This window comes from Salvelinus fontinalis, chromosome 2 (assembly GCF_029448725.1).
Source record: "Salvelinus fontinalis isolate EN_2023a chromosome 2, ASM2944872v1, whole genome shotgun sequence".
In the NCBI taxonomy this organism is placed as follows: domain Eukaryota; kingdom Metazoa; phylum Chordata; class Actinopteri; order Salmoniformes; family Salmonidae; genus Salvelinus; species Salvelinus fontinalis.
Genome location: NC_074666.1, coordinates 88,549,120 through 88,564,663, shown reverse-complemented (window position 1 = coordinate 88,564,663; position 15,544 = coordinate 88,549,120). Strand labels below are relative to the sequence as shown.

General features: G+C 42.4%; 1 protein-coding gene across 5 annotated transcripts in view; it reads right to left on the bottom strand.

Moving 5' to 3' along the window:
* The window catches only part of LOC129831101 (inactive rhomboid protein 1), a 47,028-nt gene extending 31,841 nt beyond the window's left edge, over positions 1-15,187 (bottom strand). The window contains exon 1 of one of the 5 annotated variants that reach the window (XM_055894177.1): positions 14,827-15,187. The gene's annotated coding sequence lies outside the window, so the exon portion shown is untranslated. The remainder of the gene's footprint in view (positions 1-14,826) is intronic. The other 4 variants (XM_055894137.1, XM_055894148.1, XM_055894159.1 and 1 more) reach the window with 4 other exon arrangements.
* Positions 15,188-15,544: the final 357 nt, after the last annotated feature.

Below are 15,544 nucleotides of genomic sequence, written 5' to 3'. Positions count from 1 at the left end.
GAATAGAGAGGGTGTTCTAGCCTAGCCTGAAGTCCCTGAGACTGCTGCTATCATGCCAGGGTCCCAGATGGTACTTTTTCGCATGGAAACTCTCCTTATCTCCCCCAGCAGACAACCCAGTGTGCCCACGCAGAAAGGCCTGTCACATGGGGAGAGAGTGGGAGTAGAGATCCACCTAGACCCAGGGCCGCTCTGACATCCACCCCCCAGACCACTGCAGCCTGGAGGACAGGGTGTGACCATGACAACAGCTTCTCCATGTAGCCTGTATAATAGCCTTGATACAGGTATATCTACGATTAGACCGTATTTAACAGCCTGGAGATGGGTAGGAATGCTGTGGGGATAAAGAGCAGAGTAAAGAATGGAAATAATGAAATGAACATGAGCATGACACTCACAATGATGTGACCTCATCTTACATGACCTCAATTTAAGGAGAACTAGGAAATCTGGGTCAAAGGTTAAAAACACAGAGGTGGCGTGTGATTGGACTAATTCAACCATGACCATTTATCAACATTAACCTTTTAAACTGGATTGGTTTAACTGAGGTTGAGTGGCTTAACAAGATAACGTCTACAGTAGAACAATGCTGACACAATCTTCTGTCAAACTAAATGTTAGATAATAACGATAATAACATAACTTGTTACTCAAAATGCCAAAAGGGTTATCCAAGTAATAACATTACTCAATATTTCATGATAGATTAACACAACACTTTTACACTCCATAATAAATCACAGCAATTACATGTGTATAAATAAAATACTGTCTCTCCGCTCTCTGCACTGACAGTTGACAGCTAAGAGATAAGATAATTGTTTCCATTACTTAATCACAAATTCAAAACACTGCTGTAAAACCGGCCTGACAGGGCAAGGGAAACCACTGGGTGAGCCACAACATGCAAATCTGAAACAGCCCTCTCTCTCTCTCCATAATCAGTCAATCAATAACATTAGCATTTGACTTGGTGACCGGATTTTAGCGTGTTTGACCTCTTGACCTCTCACCGTTGGACATAGAAGTGTCTGTATGGATTTACATCCTCTTGAGAGACTGGGCAGCTTTAACAAAACAAAGGAAAACAAACTCAAAGCAGAATGTCTCTCCTCCACTACTATCCCCGTAGAGAGGCTCCCAGATGCATCCCCAAACTAGCTTAACAAGCGCCTTATTGTCTGTAGAAAGCAGTCAGAAGCTGCCCTTCCTGTTAGCCAAGTGAGCTAAGAGGGGACTCAGCAGCAGCATGACCAAACAACATGTGATCCCCATCTAAATAGTTTCCAGCATGATATCAGCCTGAATCGCTCCCGCCCACAAAAGGCTGCATTGTGTGCTGGGCATCAGGCTGATGATGTGCATGGGGCTGAAGGAGGGTCATTGTTGTGGAGACTGATCCAAAATTCCTCCTCAACGTGAGAGAAGGAAGGGGAAAACCAGGCTGACTGAAGGATTCATTCCTTTATCGATCAAAACTGGGGTGTCAGCAAGTTCTGTGTTTAGCTAATGACTTTCTGTGTGCATGGAGTTCGGTAACCCCATCATGGTTAGGAGGGCGTAAATGTGGACAGACTCCAGCTGTATCCAGTATGTTATGAAGTCCTTCAGACAGTGTATTCTGGAGGTGATACGGCCTATCACCACCGTATTACTCACTGTGGGCACTCCTGGGTTTATTTCCACGCTCTGGCCAATCAACACGAGTAAAAATACTTCACAAAGAGGCGCCATCAACTGTGTGACCTCACATCCTCCCTAAAAGACCACCAGCATGGGGAGGTCAGATGACTGCTTATTTAAGATGTGCTGGTAGGAAGTGGGGAGGAGAGGAGGAGCTGAAGAGACCTCCGAATGGGAAAGCAGAAAACACACTGCTCTCTGGGAGGCTTCTCCACAACGTCCACTGCGCACAGCCACAACACACACACTAATCAATCTCATCCCATCACCGGCCATGAGGCATCCCTCCCCTCCAAATACCACAGTAGAGAACAATAGCCACCCCTCCCTCCTCCCTCTGTCCTGTCCCGTCAGCCCCCTCTGGCATCTCCATGCAGTGTGAAATCTAAGCTGTTGTCTCTATTGAGGAGAGCAGACGAAGCGTGGCCTGTTGCTCTGGGACAAAGGAATTAGCCAGACTACACACGGATTTAGCCAGGGGAGAGAATGGGCATTTGGCCTGTCCAAATCAGCCCTCTGATCTCCAATCAAAGCCAATGAGGTCAAACCTCCTGATAAACTGGCCAGGGAGGGACTGGCAGGAACACCCACCCTCTGTCTGTCTGCTGGGGTGGGGGATTAATTGACACACCATCAGACCTGGGTCCAAAAAGTATTTGTTTACTAAACTCAGGTTTGGTCTTTGAATACTATTTGAACCCACGTTTGACAAACCGCCAGAGAAAATTAGCTTCACCATTATGTCCTAAAAACATAGGCATATACTGAAAGGTTAATTTAATGACATTCATAATCCATGGATTCATTCATTTATCCATTTACTACTAAAACGTTCATTCATATATTATATAAAAACGTTCACTACTTGGTAATTAGTTTTATTCCGAAGGGAATTCTATAGTGATTGTAATATGATTCAAAGCCTCTTTTAAATCCCTTCATACAGATTTGCTTGACCTTAATGGTTCATTAAGAATTCTCTATATCTTTCATTCGTTTTGGGTTTGGAGTGAGTCAAATATATATTGGGTTTGGAGTGAGTCAAATATATATTGGGTTTGGAGTGAGTCAAATATGTATTGGGTTTGGAGTGAGTCAAATATATATTGGGTTTGGAGTGAGTCAAATATGTATTGGGTTTGGAGTAAGTCAAATATATATTGGGTTTGGAGTGAGTCAAATATGTATTGGGCTTGGAGTGAGTCAAATATGTATTGGGCTTGGAGTGAGTCAAATATATATTGGGCTTGGAGTGAATCAAATATGTATTGGGCTTGGAGTGAGTCAAATATATATTGGGTTTGGAGTGAGTCAAATATGTATTGGGCTTGGAGTGAGTCAAATATATATTGGGTTTGGAGTGAGTCAACTATGTATTGGGTTTGGAGTGAGTCAACTATGTATTGGGTTTGGAGTGAGTCAACTATGCATTGGGTTTGGAGTGAGTCAACTATGTATTGGGTTTGGAGTGAGTCAAATATATATTGGGTTTGGAGTGAGTCAAATATGTATTGGGTTTGGAGTGAGTCAACTATGTATTGGGTTTGGAGTGAGTCAACTATGTATTGGGCTTGGAGTGAGTCAAATATGTATTGGGCTCGGAGTGAGTCAAATATGTATTGGGCTTGGAGTGAGTCAAATATGTATTGGGCTTGGAGTGAGTCAAATATGTATTGGGCTTGGAGTGAGTCAAATATGTGTTGGGTTTGGAGTGAGTCAAATATGTATTGGGTTTGGAGTGAGTCAAATATGTATTGGGTTGGAGTGAGTCAAATATGTATTGAAGAATACCGAACTCTTCACGGTATCACTTCCCTAAACCAAGAACATTTTTGCATAGAAGGAAGTGACCTCAACTGGTTTAGTAGACCGGCGGTTTCTGGTAAAACGTGTACACAAATGAGAAATAACACACAGAATACACACAAGCAGATCGAAGGAATTGATTTCCTGACCAGCATCACAACAAACAGGGTCTGAGGCCTAATACCTGCTATGACCAGTCGTAATATTAAGACTGGGGGCTTCCTCTGGGATGTTACAGCTAGTGATAGGGGCAGAGCACTCACTGTTAGTGCTTGAACAGAGGACAGGCAGGGCATGGGATGGTGGTCTTAAAGCCAAGTGACAGGGGATGGAATGTCCCAGAGCATGTGACACGTCTTTCAGCTGTAACCCCCATCACAGCATGGGCCATAGATGAACCACAGACTACTACAGCACACAGACTACTACAGCACACAGACTACTACAGCACACAGACTACTACAGCACCGCTGCTGTGTTGTACCTGTCTCCATATGTCAACAAGGCAATTCAGCAATGGGGGCAACAATCTAAGGTCTCAATGTAATCAACACATATACAGTCACTTACACATTAGCTGTTGAGGATGTGTACTATGGATCTTCAATCTTCTACACAGAGTGACTCCAACCAGACAAACCCATTTACCTTTGACATATACACTACCGGTCAAAAGTTTTAGAACACCTACTCAGGGTTTTTCTTTATTTTTACTATTTTCTACATTGTAGAATAATAGTGAAGACATCAACACTATGAAATAACACACAGAATTATGTAATAACCAAAAAAGTGTTGAGAGCCAGTTTCATCATAGCGCTTGATGGTTTTTTTGCGGCTGCACAAATGTTCTGTATTGATGTACCTTCATGTCTTAAAGTAATGGTGGACTGTCAGTTCCCTTTGCTTATTTGAGCTGTTCTTGCCATAATATGGACTTGGTCTTTTATCAAATAGGGCTATCTTCTGTATACCACCCCTACCTTGTCACAACACAACTGATTGGCTCAAACACATTAAGAATTTCCACAAAATTAACTTTTAACAAGGCACACCTGTTAACCTGTTGAGGCTGGGGGCGCTGTTGTCACTATTTATGCTAATCGTGTAATTTTTGAAACGGCTTCCCACAAAATTCTTGATCGTACAATATGCATATTATTATTATTATTGGATAGAAAACAGTCTATAGTTTCTATAGGAGTTGAAATTTTGTCTATAAGTGGAACAGAACCCATTCTACAGCAATTTCCCTGACATGGAGTCAGATTTCAGAAATGTTGGCCCCTGATCTGGAGTCAGTTAAAAGGCCACAGTTATTGCTATGAGTATACGGACACTGCTTACGTCTTCCCCTGGATGCCTTTACGTGATGACGATTTGAATGGGGTCGATTGCGCGTTCACAGGCACTATAAATTAAAAAACCCTGTAGCTAGGAACTCTTTTCTTGCTGCGTCATGCGCCTGGAGGACATCGACCCGCACTTGTTCCAAGCATTAGTGGAGGGAGTAATATTACTCTGGTCATGTTTCTACTCGTTATAGGAGTTAAAAACATCATAAGGTAGTTAATTTAAAGCGTTTTATAGCAATTTATATCCGTTTAGTGCGATTTTGGGACATTTATTTCTGAAACGCTGTGAATTGCTGGGCACGCTTCCAGTTCATCCCGAACGCAGTTGGCATTTCCACATGGCAAGAGGACAGCTTTCCACCAAAAGACGATTAGACCCAAGAAAGGATCTTTTGCCCAAGATACTGATGGAAGAACAGCTCAAAGTAGGACATTTTTATTATGATAAATCGTGTTTCTGTCGAAAAATGTTAGTGGCTTAGGACGCCATGTTTTTTGACGTAGCTTCGCTTGGCGCAAACTGTATTGAAAAGTAAGGATAATTTAAAAAATGTAATTCCGCGATTGTATTAAGAATTAAATTGTCTATCAATCCCTGTCCACCCTATATTTTTTAGTCACGTTTATGAGTATTTATGTATAAGAGTAGATCACTGTCTAATATGGCGCACGGACATTTTCTCACCAGCTGGGCTACATTTCACATTGTCTAACCATGATTTTGGTGGCTAAATATGCACATTTTCGATCAAACTCTATATGGATTGTGTAATATGATGTTACAGGAGTGTCATCTGAAGAATTCTGAGAAGGTTAGTGAAAAAATTAATATATTTTGGCGATGTTGACGTTATCGCTCACTTTGGCTAGAATCAATGCTGGGCTGCTATGTGCTATGTGCTATGCTAATATAACGATTTATTGTGTTTTCGCTGTAAGACACTTAGAAAATCTGAAATATTGTCTGTATTCACAGGATCTGTGTCTTTCGATTAGTGTATGCTGTGTATTTTTACGAAATGTTTGATGATTAGTAAGTAGGTAAACACGTTGCTCTATGTAGTTATTCTAGTCCATTTGTGACGGTGGGTGCAATTGTAACCTATGCCATCTACCTGAAATATGCACATTTTTCTAACAAAACCTATCCCATACCATAAATATGTTATCAGACTGTCATCTGATGAGTTCTTTTCTTGGTTAGGGGCTATAAATATCTTAGTTTAGCCGAATTGGTGATAACTACTGGTGTTGGTGGACAAATAAAAGATGGTGGATTATGCTAATGTTTTTTTAGGTAATAGATTTACATCTTTACATATTGTGTCTTCCCTGTAAAACATTTTAAAAATCGGACATGTTGGCTGGATTCACAAGATCTGTGTCTTTCATTAGCTGTATTGGACTTTAATGTGTGAAAGTTAAATATTTTTAAAAAATGTTTTTTTTGAATTTCGCAGCTCTGCCTTTTCAGTGGGGGTGGGGGGGGAGTGCCGCTAGCGGCACCCTCAGCCTAGACAGGTTAATTGAAATGCATTCTAGGTGACAACCTCATGAAGCTGGTTGAGAGAATGCCAAGAGTGTGCAAAGCTGTCATCAAGGCAAAGGGTGGCTATTTGAAGAATCTCAAATATAAAATATATTTTGATTTGTTTAACACTTTCTTGGTTACTACATGATTCCATATGTGTTATTTCATAGTTTTGATGTCTTCACTATTATTCTACAATGTAGAAAATAGTAAAAATAAAGAAAAACCCTTGAATGAGTAGGTGTTCTAAAACTTGTGACCGGTAGTGTATATATATATATCCCTCCGGTGTTATGTCTCTCTGTCTGTCCTAGACACAACAGGGTGATTTTCACATCCCTCCAATGTTTAAATCCCTTTCATCTGTAATACGTCGCAGATATCCAGGAAGATAAGAGGATAAAAGCGGAACAGGTGAGATTCATCAATATAGTCAAACCCAAAGGTAGAAAGAGGAAGTGAGTCTTTGAGGTGTATCGCTGTTGCCATGCGGTGTACTAAGACAGGTGCTCCACTTCCACCTTGAACATGTGCACTGATTCCCACAGCCAGGCAGCCAGCCACCCAGACTGCCTGTTTACAAGTTCCCACATTCCCACATTCATCAACTTCAACGTGTACGCTCTGTCCAAACTAGTTGCTGTGTGTGAAAAAAGCAGCACTCTCAACTATACTGATGCTATGCTGATATGATCTCTTTCTCTGAACCTCCAACCCTTATAGAGTAAACCTCTAGGCCTGGAGTTCATGAGGGTTTCTTATTAAAGCCTCTACTAAAATAAGGAACATTATTGTGGTCCTGTGTAACTTTGTATAAATAGAGATAAATAGCACAAGTGAGTATTTTTGTGCTTGATCCACTGTATCATAGTCTGCTGAGCACCATCAACAGGCCGTGAAAATAAGATTAAAACGTTACAATGACAATGTCGATGCGGTTTACACGCTATGTCTGTATTTCATATCACTCAGTATTTAATATGTACACCGTATTAGATGAAGAGGAGAAAAATACAAGTTAATCATCTCTGTTTTAGTAATTTTAAAAAATGTAGCTACATTTGGCCATTCTCTCAGCTCTCCCACACACACAACCTTTGATTGACCTGTTTCAGACAAGTCCCTCACCTGTATCTTTACATGTTATTCCCTAATCTAACAAGGTGCCATAGGATTCTCTATCATCAAGTCATCTCTGAGGAAGTGAAGCTGGCCCTGGGGGATCATCAGAAGGGTGGCCAGCCAGGGTTCAGGTCTGAGGGGTCGGGGAGAGAGAGCAGGGGCAGACGGGCCTGCTGCAGCCAGCTGTGCTGCACAGAGAGTCATGGAAACTCCCAAACACAGGCACAGGAAGGCTGGGGCTAGGGCTGAGGCAGACCCCATGGGAGATACAGTAGGCTGGGGGAGGCCTCCTCGGTCCTCACCCTGTAGATTGGGCTGAGGAAAACACAGACTCCTCCACAGAGATGAGCTCAATGTTTTGACAGGGGAAAAAAAGGGGGACAAGGGATGACACATATCCCAGCTTCCCGGGTGTGCTCGTCATTGTGAGATAATCCAAATAAACCCTCATCAGTCAGGTAACAGGTTATGGTGTGACTAAGTGATTAGGAGAGATACTGTCGAGTGGTGGTGATGAGTGTGCATTAGTCAACCCCTACAGCAGCAGAACCAACTTGACTCACTGTATTCGGGCTACGTCCCCAGACTGAAGAACCTGACAGACGCTGTTCTACATGCAAATGTCCTTCACTACCGTGCTCCCAGCCAGAAGAATCCAGAAGACGGCGTCATTATTGCAGTGAGTGATGTGATCAACTGGGTGGCAACACTGGCATCATTGGTAGGCTTTACATCATATTCCTGCACAACCTCTGACAACTGGCCAGTGGATGGAAGAGCTGGCATGGATCTGAAGTGTAGCACAGGCAGCAGACAAGAACAGGAGAGCAAACTAACGGAAAGGACAAACAGAATTACAGGAGGACGTCATCAGCAATTTCAGCCATTGTGACACAAAGATCTTAAAACACAACCGAACAGTTCAACTACAGAACCTTTCCAAGTTGTCTCCCTGTCAGTTATCATTAGTCATTCCTGGATCCACCTCCTCCCACAGGGCCAGGCAAGGCCAAGTCACAGAGCTGTTCCAAAAGCACACCCTCGTTTCTTGGAAACTCCATTACAGAGTGAGTTGCGCCCAAGGTATGTGATGGAGGTGGTGGTGGGGACTGTTGGTTGAGACTGTCCAGATATTACTGTGTATGACTCTGTGTGCTCTTCCATTCAGGGGAACAGTTTACATGAGTTTACCGCTGTGATACACCATGAGGATCCGCAGTCCCTAGGGCAGGGTTTCCCAACTGGCGGCCCATGGGCCGAATTTGGGCCTTGGGTGATATTATTTGACCCCCCCCCCCCCCAGTTTACTAAGCAAAAAAATTGTTTTTGCTGTTGGACATAAAAGACTGTAAAAACACCAGCAAATCAGCTCCAATTGATCTTCATTGTGGAAATCTGTTCCAAAGTATTCCCACGCACAGTAGAGAGTCATATAGTCCCCTCTGAAATGATTGGGACAGTGAAGCATTTTTTCTTCTTTGTCTCTGTACTCCAGCACTTTGGATTTGAAATGATACAATGACTATAAGGTTAAAGTGCAGACTGTCAGCTTTCATTTGAGGGTATTTTTATCTATATCAGGTAAACAGTTATAATAGCACTTTTTGTACACAGTCCCCCCATTTTAGGGGACCAAAAGTATTGGGACAAATTCACTTATATGTGTAGGTGGTCAAAAGTTTAGTATTTGGTCCCATATTCCTAGCACGCAATGACTACATCAAGCTTGTGACTCTACAAACTTGTTGGATGCATTTGCTGTTTGTTTTGGTTGTGTTTCAGATTATTTTGCGTCCAATAGAAATTAATGGTAAATAATGTATTGTGTCATTTTATTTTTATTTTTATTGTAAATAAGAATAGAATATGTTTCTAAACACTTCTACAATAATGTGGATGCTTCCATGATTATGGATAGTCCTGAATGCATTGTGAATAATGATGAGTGAGAAAGTTACAGACGCACAAATATCATACCCCTGCAAAAATGCTAACCTCCCCTGTAATTGTAATGGTGAGAGGTTAGCATGTCTTGGGGGTATGATATTTCTGCGTCTGGAACTTTCTCACTCAACTTTTTCACGATAGTGAAACTCATTGTATCATTTTTGTTTGGGCTTCTTGTGGTCAATTTGCAGTCTACAAATTATTTATAATTATATTCTGGCCCCCTGACCATCCGCTCAAGAAAAAATTGTCCCGTGACTGAACCTAGTTGATGATCCCTGCACTAGGGGCTGAAGGCTTGCTGGGCCAAAGATAGCGTCGGAGAAGGCAGGCCGCCCTATTTAAAAAATGTGCTCTCAACTGTAACAGTCCTGGGATAGTAACTATAATTGTCCCTCTCCAATCCTTGTGTCTGTCTGGCCATTCAGTCTTTTAAAGAGATAGTGTGTGTAGTAAGCTAACACTATGGACAGTCTGACAGTAGACCTGTGCTAATGGGCTCTAACTGAAAACTGAAGAACAAGGATTTCTCTTGAGGATTTTGCAATAATGTAATGGACTTTGTTGGTGCACATGAGAACGCTCACTTCCTAGCAAAAAGGCGATGAAAAGTGCTGAATGTGGTATATGTTATTTTTAGTCCTGCACTCAAGATTCCTGTCGAAAAAGAACACTAACTGACTGTCCACTTGACAACCATAAAAAAAATGAAGCCTATATCTCATCTGTTTTGACTGGCAGGATCTGAATTGGACTAGAGATTCTGACTTGTTGTGTAAACTCTGTGTTATGAGATGTTACACAGGTCAGGATCTGAACTGGACTAGAGATTCTGACTTGCTGTGTAAACTCTGTGTTATGAGATATTACACAGGTCAGGATCTGAATTGGACTAGAGATTCTGACTTGTTGTGTAAACTCTGTGTTATGAGATGTTACACAGGTCAGGATCTGAACTGGACTAGAGATTCTGACTTGCTGTGTAAACTCTGTGTTATGAGATATTACACAGGTCAGGATCTGAATTGGACTAGAGATTCTGACTTGCTGTGTAAACTCTGTGTTATGAGATATTACACAGGTCAGGATCTGAATTGGACTAGAGATTCTGACTTGTTGTGTAAACTCTGTGTTATGAGATATTACACAGGTCAGGATCTGAATTGGACTAGAGATTCTGACTTGTTGTGTAAACTCTGTGTTATGAGATATTACACAGGTAAGGATCTGCACTATACACATGCCAACAGCTATGGAACAATACGTTCCTATGGACCCTATTTTTTTTTTATCTGTGAAAAAGAAAAACACCCTTACAGTTACTCTCTACAGACACAGAGCCGGAAGATCAAAATGCACAGAGCAGTTCCTCCTCCTCGGAGCTCTAGTCTGCTTGGTGGGAGTACCCACAACATTCCCATGGTCCTGAGAATGACGAGTGCCGCCAGGTTAACCAGTCTCAGACCAGACGCCACCCCATTGAGAACAACAACCAATGGAATCCAGAAAAACCTCAGCAGCAAGGATCATGCCCTAAATGTCATCTCATCAGACTAAGCCCCACCTAAAATCAGCTTTAAACAAATAATACCATAAAACAATCTATATTAATCCCTATATTCAGTTAAAGGAAGTTTGAGTTTCTTGGGATTCCTGACTGTGGATCCCAACATAGGCCATGGCTGAGTTTTGATAGATGAGGTGCTAACATGGGGACTAAGAGAGAGAGAGAGGAGCAGGCAGAATGGCTTGCTGGCAGACAGAGCCTTGGAGACTAGAGGTAGACCTGAAATAGCATTACAGCATTACATCATATCTGACTGAGTTTGTAGTCCGGTCTGTCGGCTTCTGCAGCACAGGCCCTACGTGCAGCACAGGCCCTACGTGCCACCTCCAAGATGTAATGGGAGGGTTACAGTTAGCTGCTTCACGGCTGCTTTCCTGGGACTCACATAATCAAGGCCTGAACACTGACAGGAAACTCACAGACCAAAGCAATGTTACATTTATTTTTACACGGCCAAACTCAAAGACACCCGAGGGAGGACGATTGTGAATACAAACAAGTAGCCTCCATGGCCACGCCAACTCCGCACACAACACAAAATGGTGGGGGATTGGTTTTGATGAGGCTTTTTCATTGTGACTGTTGAGAACTAATGTGAAGGTTTGTGTTTTCACGTGCATGTAGAGAAAGGCGTTCAGTGTCTGACAGCGTGAGGAAAACATCTTCCTGTTCACAAGTATTCCACATAAAGCGTAATCACCACGACGTATTCTCCACGGTTCATAGATTGGCAGATTGACGTAACAAGTCATTTTTTCAACGTCTGAAAAGAGTGGTCTGTTTTTGCTTATCAAACATTCCTGAAGCCTTGACACAATCTGACACAAACTCCAGGCCGACTACAAGCACATCAAAGTTATTGACGGTCGTGGTTAAGCAAGCACCAATGGGGCCCAGATCAAAGAGAGCGCATAGGCAGTAAATTGTTCTTCTCTCCCCATTATTCTTCAGTGAAACTATACCTGCCATGCTTGTAAAGCATCTGTCTGCCGTAGTGGGAACACTTGACTGATCTGCTTTGAACACCCTGCTTATTGTTACTAAAGCTGTTGACCAAGTTGTTTGACATGTTTAACTGCAAGACAAGAGATACTGCTGCTTTGCCCTATATTTTACAACTGCAAGCACGGTTCCACAAACAGAGGAATCCTCATTTGAGATGTGGATACACATACATAACTCAGATTGTTGGGTGTGTGATTCACGTTGAGAGTTCCGTGTTAGGATTTAGCCCACACTAATGCTACAATTAACCCAAAAGGGTAAAGCATTTTCAACCACAGATATGCCTGTGGTTGAAAATGTCTTCTCTTCAACAATTGATATGACTTTGATTAATACTAACACTATAATTATTAATAAGAGAGCAATAATAATCAGCTATTACATCAATCCTATGGCATTATAACACGCCATAGTCATCACTACCTTTTGAAGCCGCAGCAGGCAGCCTGGGGTGATTTAGAGAAGCTTGTGCTCAGCACACACACACACACACACACACACAAAGAGAACAAGAAAGAGAGACCGAGAGAGAGAAAGACAGAGACAGGGGGGAGAGAGAGAGGGGGAGAGAGAGAGAGAGAGAAAGACAGAGACAGGGGGGAGAGAGAGAGAGAGAGAGAGTGAACTGGTCAGAGACTAGGGTACATACCTGAAGGCCATGGGAGAGAACAATGTAGTTTCATAACAAGACAGGCTGGTCTTATAGACTAGACGTAACATAGTAAACGTATGATATGTTATGTTTGGTATGATTACATAAGATAGAAGTAACTTAAGGCAAAAACGAAAAGAGGGTGGTTGGTCAGCGGTGGGTAGGTGGGCCCAAAGGTTGCGTGTTGGTAACAAATTTGTAACATATTGTACGTTTTGCAAATTCGTAAAATATTGTACAAAATGGATGATGGACATACACAAATTAATACATACCATATGAAACGTAACATATCACACTAAATAGAGTGTCTTGGGTAACGTACAGAATCATACGAAATGCTCTGAGACCACATTAAACAAGAAGATTCTTCCAGGAAATATGCAATTGCTTAAGGGGCTGCGTCATCTTATTGACTGGACGGAGCAGCAGAGGATCTGCCATGACACATCCACATCTGAAGACTGGTCAGCTTTTCAATGAATCATCATGAGGTGATTAGAACAAACACCTACACAGAACACAACCTCATGGCTGCCTTAGAAGGCCTTAAATATAATAGAGATGCATGCATGCTACCATGCTAGTGTCCTTCCCCTAAATATAATAAAAAAACAAGGCTGAAACAAGTCTGGCACAGTCTGGTGGGTTCAAAACAGGACTCCTGAGGGTGAGACCGGTTCAACCCAGTAACCCAAGTGAAAACAACACCACATGGAGAGAGAGTGAGTGAGTGTCACATGGAGAGTGAGTGAGTGTTGCACACTTAGCAAGACTGACTGATAGATAAACAGATACTGCACCATGACTCATGTGGGCATGACTACAGTTCAGTGTGCCCCCTCAGCAGCTCCCTGCTACACCCACATACCAACCAACCAACACAGGCCTGGCTAGCCCATTCCCACCTGCTCCCTTCAATGCCAGCTCCAGAAACCATCGTTTTTTCCAAGGAATACTCTCTCTCGATTGTACGGCACACAAATGCCACACACCTTCTTCCACACATGCCTCACGCTGTACACACACAGACAACCCCCCCCCCCCCCCCCCCCCCCCCCACACACACACACAGTCTCTTTCTCAGAGAAACATTCCCTGTACCTCCAGTCCAGTTGGAACGGTAAGTGAGGATGAACATGACCGTCAATATCACACATCATGGCCCTGCCTGCTGTATCTGTGTCATGACATCAGCCCTCATGATGATCCTCTGGATGCGATCATGTTTCAGCGGGCCATGTGCTGCCTGCCTGGCCTGCTGCTCCTCTCACTTTGCCAAAATAACACATCTGAATACATCTCTCATTCCTGTTGCAGACAGGGGGCTATAGTGCAGTGTACATTGATCAGGTAGCACAGTGGAGTCTAAACAGTGCCATTGCATTCATGACATATATGAAAATGTTAACAACCAATCAATTACCTAATAATTACTATCAATAGTTCATAACAGAATATTGATAATGATGTCATGGACAATCGTTGAAGTACAAGGTGAACGAGTAAAGCCATAAAAATTGGATTCCAACGATTTTGCTTAGAAAACACCTGAAACCACTTATTCCAGGAGAAACATTATCAGAGGAGAACTGTTACATTCATCACCTGACAAAATACCTAAGGTGTAAGCCTGCGTAATAGCAGTCATATTATGTAGTAATGCCTTGCTATGTGCTCCTTTACAGACCGGTCGTGCTACCATGCTACAAATGAACATGCCGGACTGTCGTGAAGCCTATAGGCGCTCGCGGAAATGACAAACATTTATAGAATAGAGGCACTGGTATTGAGGTGATGACAAGCTGTCATTCACAATCATAAATATGCAAAACGAAAGAAAGGTCTAATATTGTATAGCGATACACGTAGATCTTTGCAACCTACAGCACAAATGCATGTGAACCAGGACATTCAAAACAGGTTCCAATATCAAATAGTACAATTCGTTCGATACATTCCCTTTGGATCGTGTGAGTAGGCTATCGATCCCGGTGTAGGCTATCGATCATACAACTGTGCGCACACGAGACAGAGGGACAGATCGCTTATTTAGGATCGTCTTCTTAACATTCTATTTCTGATGTATTAAATCCTATATAGCCTAGCACTCTAAACCCAGCCTATTCGTGTAGTATACAAATAAACTTACCCTTATCAAAATCAAATCCTATGTTTTCCGGTGTGGAGAAAAAATATTGTTGTAAAGATTTCAGATCCCAGATCCCAGTTACTGAAATGTGATGTGGTGTCACTTCATTCTGAGAAGGAAAAATAATAATTTATTTCGAGTCAAACAAGAGTCCTATTCTATATCCTGGAACTAGCCACAAAACGTTAAGACATTCCCAGATATGTCTATTGGGCTGCTATTTTCACGGGCAGTGTCCAGCGCATTCCCACGCCGCAAGGCTCAACAAGGGTAAGTTTTCTTCAGCCGGTAATTCAGTTTCACGGACCGAGAACCCCGCCCTTGAGCATAGGACAAGACTGTCAAACCCACCAGCCAATCGGTTTACATGGGCAGCCACTGCCGCGCTCGGCGCTAACCGGCTGACGGGCGTGACTAAGCAAGAAGAGATCAGGTTTAAAAATATTAAAGAGACAGGGTCATAACAAATAATGTATGCTCTCATTTGGCACTTCTCAGACATTGGCCTTATCCAGGGAAATCATATGACATGACATCATAGGACATACCTGACCAGCCGTGATCAATAAATAGTTGATCATGTGTCTGTAATTGACGGTTATTAGCCTACTATGTTATTACACCCCTCTTCATACCTTTGTAGGCTACTGATTTTGTAGTTAAAGTAAGGGCATGATCATTTCAACAGATCTGTTCAACATCTGTTCTTTATATCCCA